This window comes from Spermophilus citellus (assembly GCF_964194105.1).
Source record: "Spermophilus citellus genome assembly, chromosome: 10".
In the NCBI taxonomy this organism is placed as follows: Eukaryota; Metazoa; Chordata; class Mammalia; order Rodentia; family Sciuridae; genus Spermophilus; species Spermophilus citellus.
In genome coordinates, this window is record NC_138197.1 from 76,990,596 (window position 1) to 77,005,268 (window position 14,673).

Consider the following 14,673-nt stretch of genomic DNA (forward strand, 5'->3'; position numbering starts at 1 on the left):
CCTGGTTAAAAAAATTAAGACTAGCCTGGGCAACATAATGGGATCCTGCCTCAAAATAAAATCTTACAAAAGGGTTGGGCTGGGCTGGGACTGTATAGCTCAGTGGCAGAGCACTTGCCTAGCATATGTGAGGCACTGGGTTTGGTCATTAGCATCACATAAAAATAAACAAACAAAATAACGACATGTTGTCCACTTACAACTACAAAAGAATTTTAAGAAAGGGTTGGGTTGAGTTGCTGGGATTATAGGCATGCACCACCGTGCCCAGTTATTCTTCTGTTCCTTATAGTTATGATATTTATACTGTCAGATCATATGACCATTACATTCTGTACTCTCTCTTTTTTTTTAATTGAATTGAATTTGTTTATTTTTATGTGGTGCTGAAGATCGAACCCAGGCCCTCACATGTACTAGGCAAGCGCTCTACTGCTGAGCCACAACCCCAGCCCCTGTACTCTCTCTTTTAATCTTCATTTAGTCTCAGTAATATACAGTGCTAACTCTTGGTCCTTAAATTGATGACTCTCTAAATGGTTTGGTTGTCTAAAGTTAATTCTTTTTTGGATTTCTTAGGAAAGACTCATGGGGACAATATTCCCTGAGTACCTACATGTTTATAACAATTTGTGCCCATTATAGTTGAATATTAATTTTGCTTTGGCTCATATGTTCTTCCTTAAATATTAAAGTAGGACAACTCCATTTTCTTCTTGCCTAAAACACTGTTATCAAAAAGTGTGACAGTTTTCTAATGTTTCCTTTATGAGTTACAGCTCTTTTTGCCAGGTAAAGAATACTTTTTTCCTTGGAAGTCCAATAATTATCATCAAATATGTCTTGGTGATGGTCATTCTAACTCAGTATTTTTTTATATTTATTTTTTAGTTGTAGTTGGATTCAGAGCCTTTGTTTTACTTATTTATTTTTATGTGGTGCTGAAGATCGAACCCAGGGCCTCGCATGCTCCAGGCGAGCACTTCATGCCTGAGCCACAAGCCCAGCCCCTAATTCAGTATTTTTAAGTACCTGTTCTAGGAAAATCCAGTGTAAAAAAAAAATAAAAATACAGGGCTGATGATACAGCTTAGTTGGTAGAATGCTTGCCCCGCACAAGGCCATGGGTTCAATCCTCAGCACAAAAAAAAAAAAAAAAAAAAAATCCATATGTGGAAAATGCCAAGACAAGAAAGCGACAGGACTTGTCAGAGGATTGGACTCATTTACTAGTCAGGACAAAAGTAATTTTCATCCAGGCCAGAACATACCTGGTTTATCCCAAGCTACATTCAAAGACATTAGGCCAGCTGAGTGCAGTGGTGCACACCTGTAGTCCTGCTACTGTGGAGGTTGAGGTACAAGGATCAATTGAGCCCAGGAGTTCAGGGCAAATCTGGGCATCAGAAAATAAGTACATTCCTGGTGCTTATGGCGCCAGGATCTGATTGTAACACTCCACATACCATTCTAATGGTTTTGTTTATCTGTAAAATGCTGGAAAGTATGAAGAAAAACAGGTCAGAGTTATGCAGAAGCAATCATGTTGGTTATCACTCAAGATAGCTACAGTCAGGTCTAACTGGATCCCTAGAGTACCTGCTATATTCTTTCAATATGTCATTTTGATTTTTTTTTTTAAGGTGCTAGGATTGGAACCAGTGCCTTACTAATGCTAGGCAGGCGTTCTACCACTGCACTATACCCTCAGCCCTAATAGTTTAGTCTTAATATTTAAAACCAACCTTCCTTCCTTCCTTCCTTCCTTCCTTCCTTCCTTCCCTCCCTCCCTCCCTCCCTCCCTTCCTTCCTTCCTTCCTTCCTTCCTTCCTTCCTTCCTTCCGGGGTTTGAACCCAGGGGAGCACCTAGCCACTGAGCCACATCCACAGTCTTTTAAAAATATATATATTTTATATATTTTATCTTGAGATAGGGTCTCACTAAGTTGCTGAGGCTTGTTTTCAACCTGTAATCCTGCTGCCTCAGGCTTCTGAGCCGCTGGGATTACAGATGTGCACCACATACCCAGCTAAAATGTTTTCTTTTTATGTATTAAGTTCTGTCACTTTGTTTCGGAACTTTTATAATTCTGACTTGTTATTCTTTCATGTCTCACATCACTTTCTTAATGTGTTTTAACTCATTTTGAAATCAAAATGTTATAATTTTCAGTTGTTTTGTGAGCATATCTCTCACTCTTTCTGGCATGCTTTCTTTGTAGAGATGTTTTTCTGTTCCTTATTTTCTTTTAATAATAACTTGTGTTTTGGTACTGGAGATTGAACCCAGGGGCACTTTACCACTGAGCCACATCCCCAGTCCTTTTTATTTTTTGAGACAGGGTCTTGCTAAAGTGCTGAAGCTGGCCTCAATTTGTGATCCTCTGCCTCAGCCTCCCCAGTGGTATTTGGGCATGTGCCAATCGGCTTTTACAGTAATTTTATACAAAACTTAACTGGATACTTTTTAGAGCTGAACAATATTACACTGCTTGGATGTATATTACATTGCATTTATCCACTCTTCCATTGAGGGACACCTGGGTGGTTTCCATGGCTATTATGAATGATGCTATTATAAATACTCATGTACAAGTTTTGGTGATAAGGACTTATGATTTTATTTTTCTAGTATAGCCTCAGGATAGGAATTACTAAATCATTTAATTTACTCTTTACTCTTTTTTCCACAACCAAATATTTCTTTCTTTCTTTTTCTTTTCTTGTTTTTTCTTTTTTTTTTTTTTTTTTTTTTTTTTTTTTTTTTTTTTTTTTTTTTTTTGTACCAGGGATTGAACTACTTAGGGGCACTTGACCAATGGGCTACATCCCCAGACCAATTTTGTAATTTTGTATTTTATTTAGAAACAGGATCTCACTGAGTTGCTTAGAGCCTCACTTTTGCTGTGGCTGGCTTTGAACTTGCACTCCTCCTGCCTCAACCTCCTGAGCTGCTGGACACAGGAGATTTTTACTAATATATTTTGAGTTTTTTCTTTTTATTAGAGTGTTCTAATTTTATATAGTATTTTGGTTCATTTGACAAAATACATACAAGGAATTTTATTTCAATTTTATTTTATTTCCTCCCTTTATCCCTCTCCTTTTCTCCCTCCTCTACTCCACTGGTCTTCCTTTTCTTTTTTTTTTTTTTTTTTCTTTCTAGTACTGGGAGGATTGAACCCAGTGGTGCTTAATCACTGAGCCACATCCCCAGATGTTTTATTTTTTTATTTTTGAGACAGGGTCTCGCTAAGTTACTCAGGGTCTCGCTAATTTGATGAGGCTAGCCTCAAACTTGTGATTCTCCTGCCTCAGACTCCCAAGCCGCAGAATTTTAAGCACTTGTAATTCCAGGTGTGTGCCTTGATGCCCAGCTATTTATTTTTAATTGGTACTTTCTATATATACATACGGTGAAATTCCCTTTGGTACATTTACATATGTATGCAACGTGATGCTGTTAGATTCTTCCATATTTCTTTCTCTTTTCCTTCCTTCCTTCCTCCCTTCCTCTCGTTTTCCTTTTTCTACTCCAGTCATTTTCCCTACATCTTCATGATATCCATTCCCTTACCCCATGGCCTTCTGTCCCTTATTTTGCTGTAGCTTCACAAATGAGAGAAAATATTCAACCCTTGATTTCTGAGTCTTGTTTATTTCACTTAGCATAATTTTCTCCATTTCCATCCATTTACCAGCACATTCCATTATTTCATTCTTTTTTTTTTAAGAGAGAGTGAGAGAGGAGAGAGAGAGAGAATTTTTTTAATATTTATTTTTTAGTTCTCGGCAGACACAACATCTTTGTTGGTATGTGGTGCTGAGGATCGAACCCAGGCCGCGCGGATGCCAAGCGAGCGCCCTTACCGCTTGAGCCACATCCCCAGCCCCATTATTTCATTCTTATGGCTGAGTAAAATTCCATGCTGTATATATGCCACATTTTCTTGATCCATTTATTTATAGACAGGCATCTGGATTGATTCCGTAATTTGGCTATTGTGAATTGTGCTGGTATAAACACTAAAGTAGCTATATTACTATAGTATGCTGATTTTAGTTCTTTTGGATAAATAATGAGGAATAAGATAGTTGGGTCATATATGGCTCCATTCCTAGTTTTTTGAGGAATCTCCACACTGCTTTCCAAAGTCGTTGTACTAATTTGCAGTCCCACCAACAATGTATGAGTATATTTAATTTACTCTTGGCTCCATTAATAGTGTTCCTGATGTGCTAAATTATAGTCCCACCTGTAATCTGATATTCAGTCTTGGGCGACACATGTTGAAAACTAGACTGGGAAAAGCCAAAAGAGAACAGGGCAGACGGGTACACACCTATAAACCCACAGGCTAGGGAGGCTGAGGCAGGAGGATCACAAAGTGAAAAGCCAGCCTCAGCAATGATGAGGTGCTAAGCAACTCAATTCAGTAAGACCCTGTCTCTAAGTAAAGTACAAAATAGAGCTGGGGATGTGGTTCAGTGGTTGAGTGCCCCTGAGTTCAATCCCTGGTAACTGCTCCCCACAAAAATAAAAAAGAGGCCAGGGTAACAGAAGAAGGATTATTGAGTAAGTCGCTTGAAGAACAAAAAGAAGACCTAGAGACATTTAGCTAGAATAAAGGAAACTAATAGGGAAAGAGAAACATCTTCAAAGATCTGAAGAGGTGTTACATAGAAGGCAGAGAAGTTAGAACTAGATCTGCTTGACAGAAGCTACCAAGAAAAACAATTGGTCTGTATTTCTTCTTTCTTTCCTCCCTTCCCCATTCTTTCCAATTATATTATATTTTGATCACATAAAACAGGAACAAGGGGCTGGGGTTGTGGCTCAGCGGTAGAGTACTTGCTTAGTGTGGGCGAGACCCTGGGTCGATTCAGCACCACATAAAAATAAATAAATAAAATAAAGGTATTGTGTCCAACTACAACAACAACAAAAATAAATATTAAAAAAAAAAAAAAAAAAACAGGAACAAGGGCTGGAGATATAGCTCAGTTGGTAGAGTGCTTGCCTCACATGCACAAAGCCCTGGGTTCATTCCCCAGCATCACACACACACACACACAAAAAAAAAAAAAAAAAAAAAAAAACAAAAACAAAAACAAAAAAACAGGAACAAAACATAGAAGATGTAAAAATACATATAGTGATGTCTTATATTCACTTCCCATTTCTAGAAGCAGTTTCTTGTGTATTTTAAGCACATGTAAACAGATTTTTTTAAAAAAAATTTAGTTGTAGATAGATATATTACCTCTATTTTATTTATTTACTTTTATATGGTACTGAAGATCACATCCAGTACTTCACACATGCCAGGCAAGCACTCTAGCATTGAGCCACAAACCCAGCCCCACAGATTTTTTATGTTATTTATTTATTTATATATTTATTTATCATTTATGGCACATGCTGTCCCACTGAACTATATCCCTGGTCCTTTTGTTCTCAATTATTGATGCTCAAAGCCTAAATTAATAAATCTATTAGTCAAAATATGGTAAAATTTTAATTATATTATTCTTTCTTCACTTGTTTGCTGGTTTGTTTGTTTTTGTTTTTCCCCTTGCAGTGCCTTGGGCATGCTAGGCAAACACTCTACCACTGACTATATCCTCAGCCCTATTTTTTGTGGGGGAGTAAGGGGGACTGGGGATTGAACACACAGGCATACTTAGTCAAATGCCCAGCCCATTTTATTTTTTGAGACAGGGCCTCCTAAGTTGCTGAGGGTGGCCTCAAACTTGTGATCTTTCTGCTCTAGTCTCCTGAGTGGTTGGGATCATAGGTGAGTGCCACCGCACCCAGCCTCAGCTCTATATTTTTATGAGAAACTTCCCGTTGTTCCTAAATTGCTACTCTGACATATGTAAGACAGGGAGAATAAATATTTATTACTTTTTATTTATTTAGAGTTTTCAAAATCATGGATTGGTTTCCTATCATTTTCCAATGATAAGCAATTTCTATATGTGTGTGTGTGTGTGTGTGTTTTTACTGGAGATTGAAACAGGGGTTCTCTACTGCTGAGCTACATCCCCAGTACCCACCCCTCATTTTTTTGTACCGACGATTGAACTCACTTAACCACTGAACCACATCCCAAGCCCTATTTTGTATTTTATTTAGAGACAGGGTCTCACTAGTTGCTTAGTGCCTTGCTAAATTGCTGAGGCTGGCATTGAACTCTTGATCCTCCTGCCTCAGCTTCCCAAGCTGCTTGCAAGCACCACCGTGCCCAGCACCACTCCCTACCTTTGTTTTCCAATTTTATTTTTTTTAATATTTATTTTTTAGTTGTAATTGGACACAATACCTTTATTTATTTATTTATTTATTTATTTTTACGTGGTGCTGAGGATCGAACCCAGGGCCTTGCACATATGAGGCGAGTGCTCTACCGCTGAGCCACAGTCCCAACCTCCAATTTTATTTTGAAACAGGTCTTACTAAGTTGCAGAGGCTGACCTCAGACTTGCAATATTCCTGTATTAGTCCCTGAGTAGGTAGGACTATGGGCATGCACCACCATGCCTGGCTTCAGTTCACATTTTTAAAAACAACACTAAGAATTCATGGATTTAATGCTGGACATGGTGGTGTATGCCTGTAATCCCAGCAGCTCAGGAGGCTGAGGCAGGAGGATTGCAAATTCAAAGCCAGCCTCAGCAAGTGTGAGGTACTAAGCAAATACAAAATAGGGCTGGGGATGTAGCTCAGTGGTCAAATGCCCCTGAGTACCTGGTACCAAAAAAAAAAAAAAGTTCAAAAACAGCCTCAGAAATTTAGCAAGGTCCTAAGCAATTTAACAACATCCTATCTCAAAAAGAAAAAAAAATTTAAAAAAAAGGCTAAGCACTCCAGGGTTCGATCCCCAATATCAATAAAAATAAACAAATAAAAAACAATTCATGGATTTAAAGTTCAGCATGATGTTTCACACATGTAATCCCAGTAACTCAGGAGACTGAGGTGGGAGGATCACAAGTTTGGGGCCAGCCTCAGCAACTTAGTGAGACCCTGTCTCAAAAATAAAAAAATAAAAAGGAACAGAGATGTATCGATGGTAAAGTACCCCTGGGTTCAATCCTCAGTACCAAAAGAAAGAAAGAAAGAAACAAAAACTCATAGATTTAAATCTATTCAATATGTTCTAATCCATTGTGGTTATTATCCTTGTTGATAGTGACATTAGTAGGCTCTCCAGGATGGCTCTTGAAGCCTTTGGCAACAACATTAATAGTCTTTGGAAGATACTCCCATTCTCTCTTCAACCCACTATATAGCAGGTTTAATCCCTATCATTTGATAGAAACTTGTCAAGGTCATCAAAAATCTCTAGATGTGATCAAATCCTGCGCCAATTCTCAGATCTCATCTTTACTGCCTTTTCAGAAGCATTTGTCTCTGCTTCTTTGAAATCTTTTTCTTTTGTCTTTTGGAACACCCCTCTCTCTTGGTTTTCTTTCTACTTCACTGAATATACATTCTCTCTCTACTTGATCTTCTTCCTGTTCCTAATCCAGAAAGTGAAAGTAGGTGATGAAACAGTTCATCCACCGAGTCTTGGGACTCTCCACCATTTAGAAGTCAAAAAGAAGAGAAAGAGGGCTGAGACTGTAGCTCAGTGGAAGACAGCTTGCCTAGAATGTGTGAGGCACTGGGTTCAATTCAATTGTGCCCAACTACAAGTAAAAAATAAATATTAAAAATATAAATAAATAATAAAGGCATACTGTCCATCTAGATCTGAGAGAGAGAGAGAGAGAGAGAGAGAGAAGAGAAGAGAAGAGAAGAGAAGAGAAGAGAAGAGAAGAGAAGAGGCTGGGGATATTGCTCAGTGATAGAGCATTTGACTAACATGCAGTAGGCCCTGGGTTTGATCCTCAGCACTCCAAAAGGGGAAAGATCTCAAATCAATAACTTTGTATCTCAAGGAACTAGGAAAGAACAAACAAGACCCAAAGTTAGCAAAAGGAAGAAATAATGACTAGAGCAGAGATAAAAGAAATGGTGAATTAAAAAAACAATAGAATAAAGAAAACCAAAATAAAGAAAAAAGAAAGAATAAACAAAACCAAAAGTTGGTTCTTTGAAAAGATCAACAAAGTTGACAAACCTTTAGCTAGCCCAACTAACAAAAAAAGAGATACACAAATAACTAAAACTAATAAAAATGTAGACTTGCTATGAACCTCATGGAAATCAAAAGGGCTCGGTGGGGGGGGGAGAACTGTAGGGAAAGCTCCTATTACCTCAGAGACTACATATATGATCATAAACAAAATGCTGTTAGAAATATGAACATTGTCCAGGGTATAGTTTAGTGGTTGAGCACTTGCCTAGCATGTGCAAGGTCCTGAGTTCAATCCTCTCTTCTCTCTCTCTCTCTCTCTCTCTCTCTCTCTCTCTCTATATATATATATATATATATATATATATATATATATATATATAATGTCTGTGTGTGTGTGTAGTTACATATACAGATATTGATATGTATATAGTTATATGCTATATATATATATATATATATATATATATATATATGTACATACACTATACTATTAAGGGGTTTCTGGTGAGATCTCGATGGATATAGGGACATGTTATTGGAAACTGGAAGAAAGATGGTCCTTATTATAATGTGGAAAGAACATTGCTGAATTGTGTTCTTGTATTTTGTGGAAGGAAGAATTTATGAGGGATGATCTTGGATATTCAGCTGAACAAATCAATTTACCTACCTGCCTATCTTCCTTCCTTCCTTCCTCTCTCTCTCTCTCCCTTTCTTTTTTACAAGGTTTATAAAATGACCTCAACTTTTTATAAGTTAATATGTGCATTATAGGGATCTGAAAAGCACAAAAGCAAAGAAAAGAGAAAAGGCCATCCACCATCACGAGCAGTTTACAGTTTGACCAGTCCTCTAGGGCCTATGTTTGAACCCACAGACATCCAGTTCTATGTGACTAAAATTGCAGTGTGTGTCATGCTTTCATCATGCATATTTACCAGTTCAAAATCCAAAGCTCTATGAGTATGTTGATAACCAAGAATACACTCTACCAATTCAATCTGTTAGGCAAAAAAAAAAAAAAAAAAAAAGCAATCTTGACTTTCTTGGCAACAAAATTTCATGGAATATAAAAATAACAACAGGCTTCTAAATAAAAGAATTGGCGAGAGCTGGGGTGTAGCTCAATGATACAGCACTTGTCTAGCATGTCAAGGCCCTGGGTTGTTCTATTCCTAGCAGCATGCACTGTTATGACACATGCCTACCCCCCCCCACACACACACACAAATTGGCAGAGTTACATTTAAAACACTGAGCTGGAAGCAGTGATAAGCCCCTATAGTCCCAACTACTTGGGGGGCTGAGGCAGGAGGATGGCTTGAGCCCATGAGTTTGAGGTCAGACTGGACAACCTAGCTAGATCCTATCTCTTAAAAACAAATAAACAATGAGGGGGAAAACAACAAAACAACACCAGAGACTGAACCCAGGACATGTTAACACTGAGGTTCAATCACCAGTCCCTGGTATACCAGCTGTGCTCTGCCACACCTAGCAATACTGCATATTCATTCTCATTCTCTCTCTCTCTCTCTCTCTCTCTTTCTCTCTCTCTCTCTCTCTCTCTCTCTCTCTCTCTCTCTCTCTCTGGTACTGGGGATTGAACCCAGGGACACTGAAACACTGAGCCACATCCCCAGCCAATTTTTATGTTTTTTCAGAGACAGGGTCTTGCTGAGTTGCTTAGGGCCTCTTTAGGTTGCTCACTTTTAACTTGCAATCCTCCTGCCTCAGCCTCCAGAGTCACTGGGGTTACAGGCATGTACCAGCACACCCTGGTAATACTGCATTCTCTTAATGCTCAATTTACACTAAGTAAGAGAATTATCAGATCTATACTATTAAAATATTATCAAGAAAATATTGGGCTGGGGATGTGGCTCAAGCGGTAGCGCGCTCGCCTGGCATGCGTGTGGCCCGGGTTTGATCCTCAGCACCACATACCAACAAAGATGTTGTGTCCGCTGAGAACTAAAAAATAAATATTAAAAAATTATCTCTCTCTCCTCTCTCTCTCTCCCTTTTTTTTTTAAAGAGAGAGTGAGAGAGGAGAGAGAGAGAATTTTTAATATTTATTTTTTTTAGTTCTCGGCAGACACAACATCTTTGTTGGTATGTGGTGCTGAGGATCGAACCCGGGTCGCACGCATGCCAGGCGAGCGCGCTACCGCTTGAGCCACATCCCCAGCCCCTCTCACTCTCTCTTTAAAAAAAAAAAAAAAGATATGTTTTGTCTGGGGTTAAAGAAGAGGTAGAGTAACATTTTCTTAATCAGTGCAAGGCTCTGGGTTTGATTCCCAGTACACCAAAAGAGGAAGAGGAAGTATGTTTCCACTGAATTACTGTATTTTATCTCATAATTGTTGCCACTGCATAATAGTCACACCCTGTTTTTTTCAGTCCAAAAATTGAATTATAACCTTTCATCAAGGAATCATTGCATGATTTAATTCTGTCCCTTACACAGCTTAAAAGGAAAATAGAGTAGCAATATTTTCACCAGGGGCATACAGATACACATTTGTATTGTGCACTGAGTCCAAATGACTGGAATTCTCAGCCCCAAAAGCCAACTTGCCTTTGTTAAGAAACCTGCAGGGGCTGGGGATGTGGCTCAAGCGGTAGCGCGCTCGCCTGGCATGCGTGCGGCCCGGGTTCGATCCTCAGCACCACATACAAACAAAGATGTTGTGTCCGCCGAGAACTAAAAAAAATAAAAATATTAAAAATTCTCTCTCTCCTCTCTCACTCTCTCTTTAAAAAAAAAAAAAAAAAAAAAAAAAAAAAAACCTGCAGTACTAACCATAAACACATCTAAAAGGTGTGGGGCTGCAGAGGGCTGGTCAGATAAAAAAACAAATGATAGGAGTGCAGCATCTTCAGACAGAAGTTTAAATTTTCTAAATTCATACTTTGCAACATAGTAGTAAATTTTCTCAAGTCTGATATTTCCACTGTAATGCACAAATTAATAAAAATTAATGTGTTAACTTTTTATTTTCAGACCAAAAAAAATGTTCCATAAACTGTTATGAAGAAATGATGTTCATCCATTTGGACTATTCAATTTTAACATATTTTCATAAATATTCTGTGTATCCTAATTTTGTACCAAAAACAGTTTAGTAGTAAATGATTTTTAAGTAATACTGGCACAATATTTTTAAGCTTTACAAAATGATCCATCCCCACTTTTTTTTTCTTTTTTTGTACTGGGGATTGAACTCAGGGACACTCAACAACTGAACCACATCCCCAGCCCTATTTTGTATTTTATTTAAAGACAGGGTTTCACTGAGTTGCTTAGCTCTTTGCTAAGTTGCTGAGGCTAGCTTTGAGCTTGAGATCCTCCTGCCTCAGTCTCCCAGGCGTGCACTGGCCCACCCCACTTTTTCTCCAAAAAGATTTGGCATAAAATTTGTGACGATTATGCATTGAAAGATCATAAAACCAAAAGATGCACACACTTGATTCATTGTCTGGTGTCAGAATTTAAATATGAACATATCTGCATACATCTCTGCCTTTAACCTTACTCCGCTGCTGTCAACCTAATGAACAAGTCCTGGTAGACACCTCTCAGAGGTAGTTTAACAATTCCATAACTGAGACACGTCTTCTCTACTATAACAAAGATATTTACCAATTGACTGATTTACTTCCTCTGTTATTGTCACAGGTTGTCACCTTTAGGTACCTATAAAACTTAGATGTTTCAAAATAAAGATGAATTTTGTCCACAATTAGCACATTTGCTTTACCAAAAATGTACATGTAGACCTGTGGTTATTGTGTAAAACCATCTCAGAGATATGGAGATATTTGCAAAGAATCCTTTCCTAACCTTTTCTCTTCTCTGTTCCCCCATTCCAGTCACTTCGTATGGGACTATGTGTTACTCCAGGAGATAGATCAACAAAAGTCACTCCCAGAAGATAGTCCTTCCTAAAAACTAACAAAAGGACATTTATAAAATGATTATTTTAATTAGCCCCCTTTATGTATGTATGTGTATACATATGTGTGTGTATGTATATATACACGCTACCACTGAGCTACACACCAGCTCTACTACTTTTTTTTTTTTTTTTTTTTGCTACTGAGGATTGAACCTGGGACACTTAACCACTGAGCCACATGTCCAGGCCATTTTTATATTTTTATTTGGAGACAGAGTCTCGCTGAGTTGCTTAGACCCTCACTAAATTGCTAAGGCTGGTTTTGAACTCGTGATAACTCCTCCTTCAGCTTCCTAAATTGATGGGATTAAAGGCGTGGGCCACCACGCCCAGCTACATTAATATTTTTAATGTGACAATAATACCCAAAATAATTTAGAGATTGATTTTATGAAATGTACTTTTTGGTTTCCATCCATGGTTCCTGGCTCACAGCTCCTAAAATTTCCCTTGAAATATCCAAAGTGACTAAAGTAATGGAAGTTTTTTTTTTCTTTTCTTTCCTTTTCCTTCCTTCCTTCCTTCCTTCCTTCCTTCCTTCCTTCCTTCCTTCCTTTCTCTCTCTCTCTCTCTTTCTTTCTCTCTCTCTCTCTTTCTCTTTCTCTCTTTCTCTCTTTCACTAAAGATTGAACCTAGAGGCATTTTAACACAGCTATTTCCCAGTCCTTTTATTTTTTGATACAGGGTCTGACCAAGCTGCCCAGGCTGGACTCAAACTTGATCATCCTACCTCAGCTTCCAGAGTCATTGGGATTACAGGTGTGTGCCCAGTGGCCTCACCTTTCTTTCTTTCTTTTTTTTTTTAATTTTTAATTTTTAGGTGGACACAGTATCTTTATTTTACTTTATGTGGTGCTGAGGATTGAACCCAGTGCCTCACATATGCTAGGCAAGCGCTCTACCTCTGAGCCACAACCCCAGCCCTGGCCTCACCTTTTAATGAAGTTACAATGCATGTTATGGTTTAGATATGAGGTGTCCCCCAAAAGCTCATGTGTGAGACAATGCAAGAAGGTTTAGAGATGAAATGATTGAGTTATGAGAGTTTTTAACCTAATCAGTGCATTAATCTCCTAATATTTTATCTGTAGTCAGGGGATTCTCTCCCCCCCCACACCTCTTTCTCCCTCTCTTTTTCTCTCCGTCTGTTTCCTGGTTCCATATTCTGGCTGCTTTCCTCTATCACACTCTTTCGCCAAGATGTTCTGCATCACCTAGGGCTCAGAGCAATGGAGCTGGCTGTCTATGAACTGAGACCTCTGAAACAAAAACTTTCCCTCCTCTAAAACTGTTCTTATCAAGTCTTTAGGTTGCACAGTGAAAAAGCTGACTAAAACAGTGGATATTACGTTTCAACATGAGGGCTGGGGTTGTGGCTCAGGGGTAGAGCACTTGCTTAGCACATGTGAGTCCCTGGGTTCAATCCTCAGCACCACATATAAATAAATAAAATAAAGGTCCATTGACAACTAAAACAATATATATATATATATATATATATATATATATATATATATATATATATATATATGTAATTTTCAACATGAGTTTTGGAGGGGACATTTGAACCTTAGCACGAAGTAAAGTTACTTCTATGAGTTCTATGAGCTGCTCTAACAGATTAATCAAACACAAGAAGGGGAGCCTGGCAACCTCAGTACCTGAAGTGGGGAGGGGTACTCTTATACAACTGAACCCTCAATCTATAGGATCTGATGCTATTTCCAGGTAAATTGTGTTAGAATTGGATTGAATTAGAGGACACAGTGCTATCTGCTGCAGAATTTCTTGGTGTATGGGAAGTAAACCTTCCTGTATATCTGCTGCCAAAAGTATTGTGTTGAATGAGAGTAGAAAAGAGGAAAAGGGAAAAGTGTAGGTTTTCTTTTTTCTTTTTTTTTTTCCCTTGAGATGCTGGGGATCAAACAGTATTTTTGGTTTTGGTTTTCCTTATCCTCTAATACAGTTTGAATGAAATCCCTGTCAAAATTCCAATTACCTTTTTTGCAAAAATGGAAAAGGTAATCCTCAAATTAATATGAAATTATATGGAATCCAGAAAACCAAAATAATCTTGGAGAACAAAGTTGGAGAAATCCCATTTCCCAATTTCAAAACCTACTACAAAGTTACAGTATCAAGTATACAAGTGTTATTGGCATATACATAGACATACAGACCAATGGGAGAGAATTGAGAATCCACAAATAAAGAGTATATCTTTAGGGGCTGAGGGTATAGCTCAGTGGTAGCATGTGTGAGGCACTGAGTTGATCCTCGGCACCACATAAAAAAATAAGATAAAATAAAGAGCATATCTTTGGTAAACTGATTTTCAACAAGGATGCCAAGACAATTCAATAGGGGAAAGAATAGTCTCTTCAATAAGTGGTGCATCAACAACCAGATATTCATATGCAAAAGAATGAAGTTGGGCCTGGTGGCCCAGGCCTCTAATCCCAGCATCTGAGACAGGAGGCTGAGGCAGCAGGATTGTGAGTTCAAAGCCAGCCTCAGCAATGGTGAGACCCTGCCTCTAAATAAAATACAAAATGGGGTTGGGGATGTGGCTCAGTAGTTGAATGCCCCCGAGTTCAATCCCTGGTACCAAAAAAAAAAAAAAA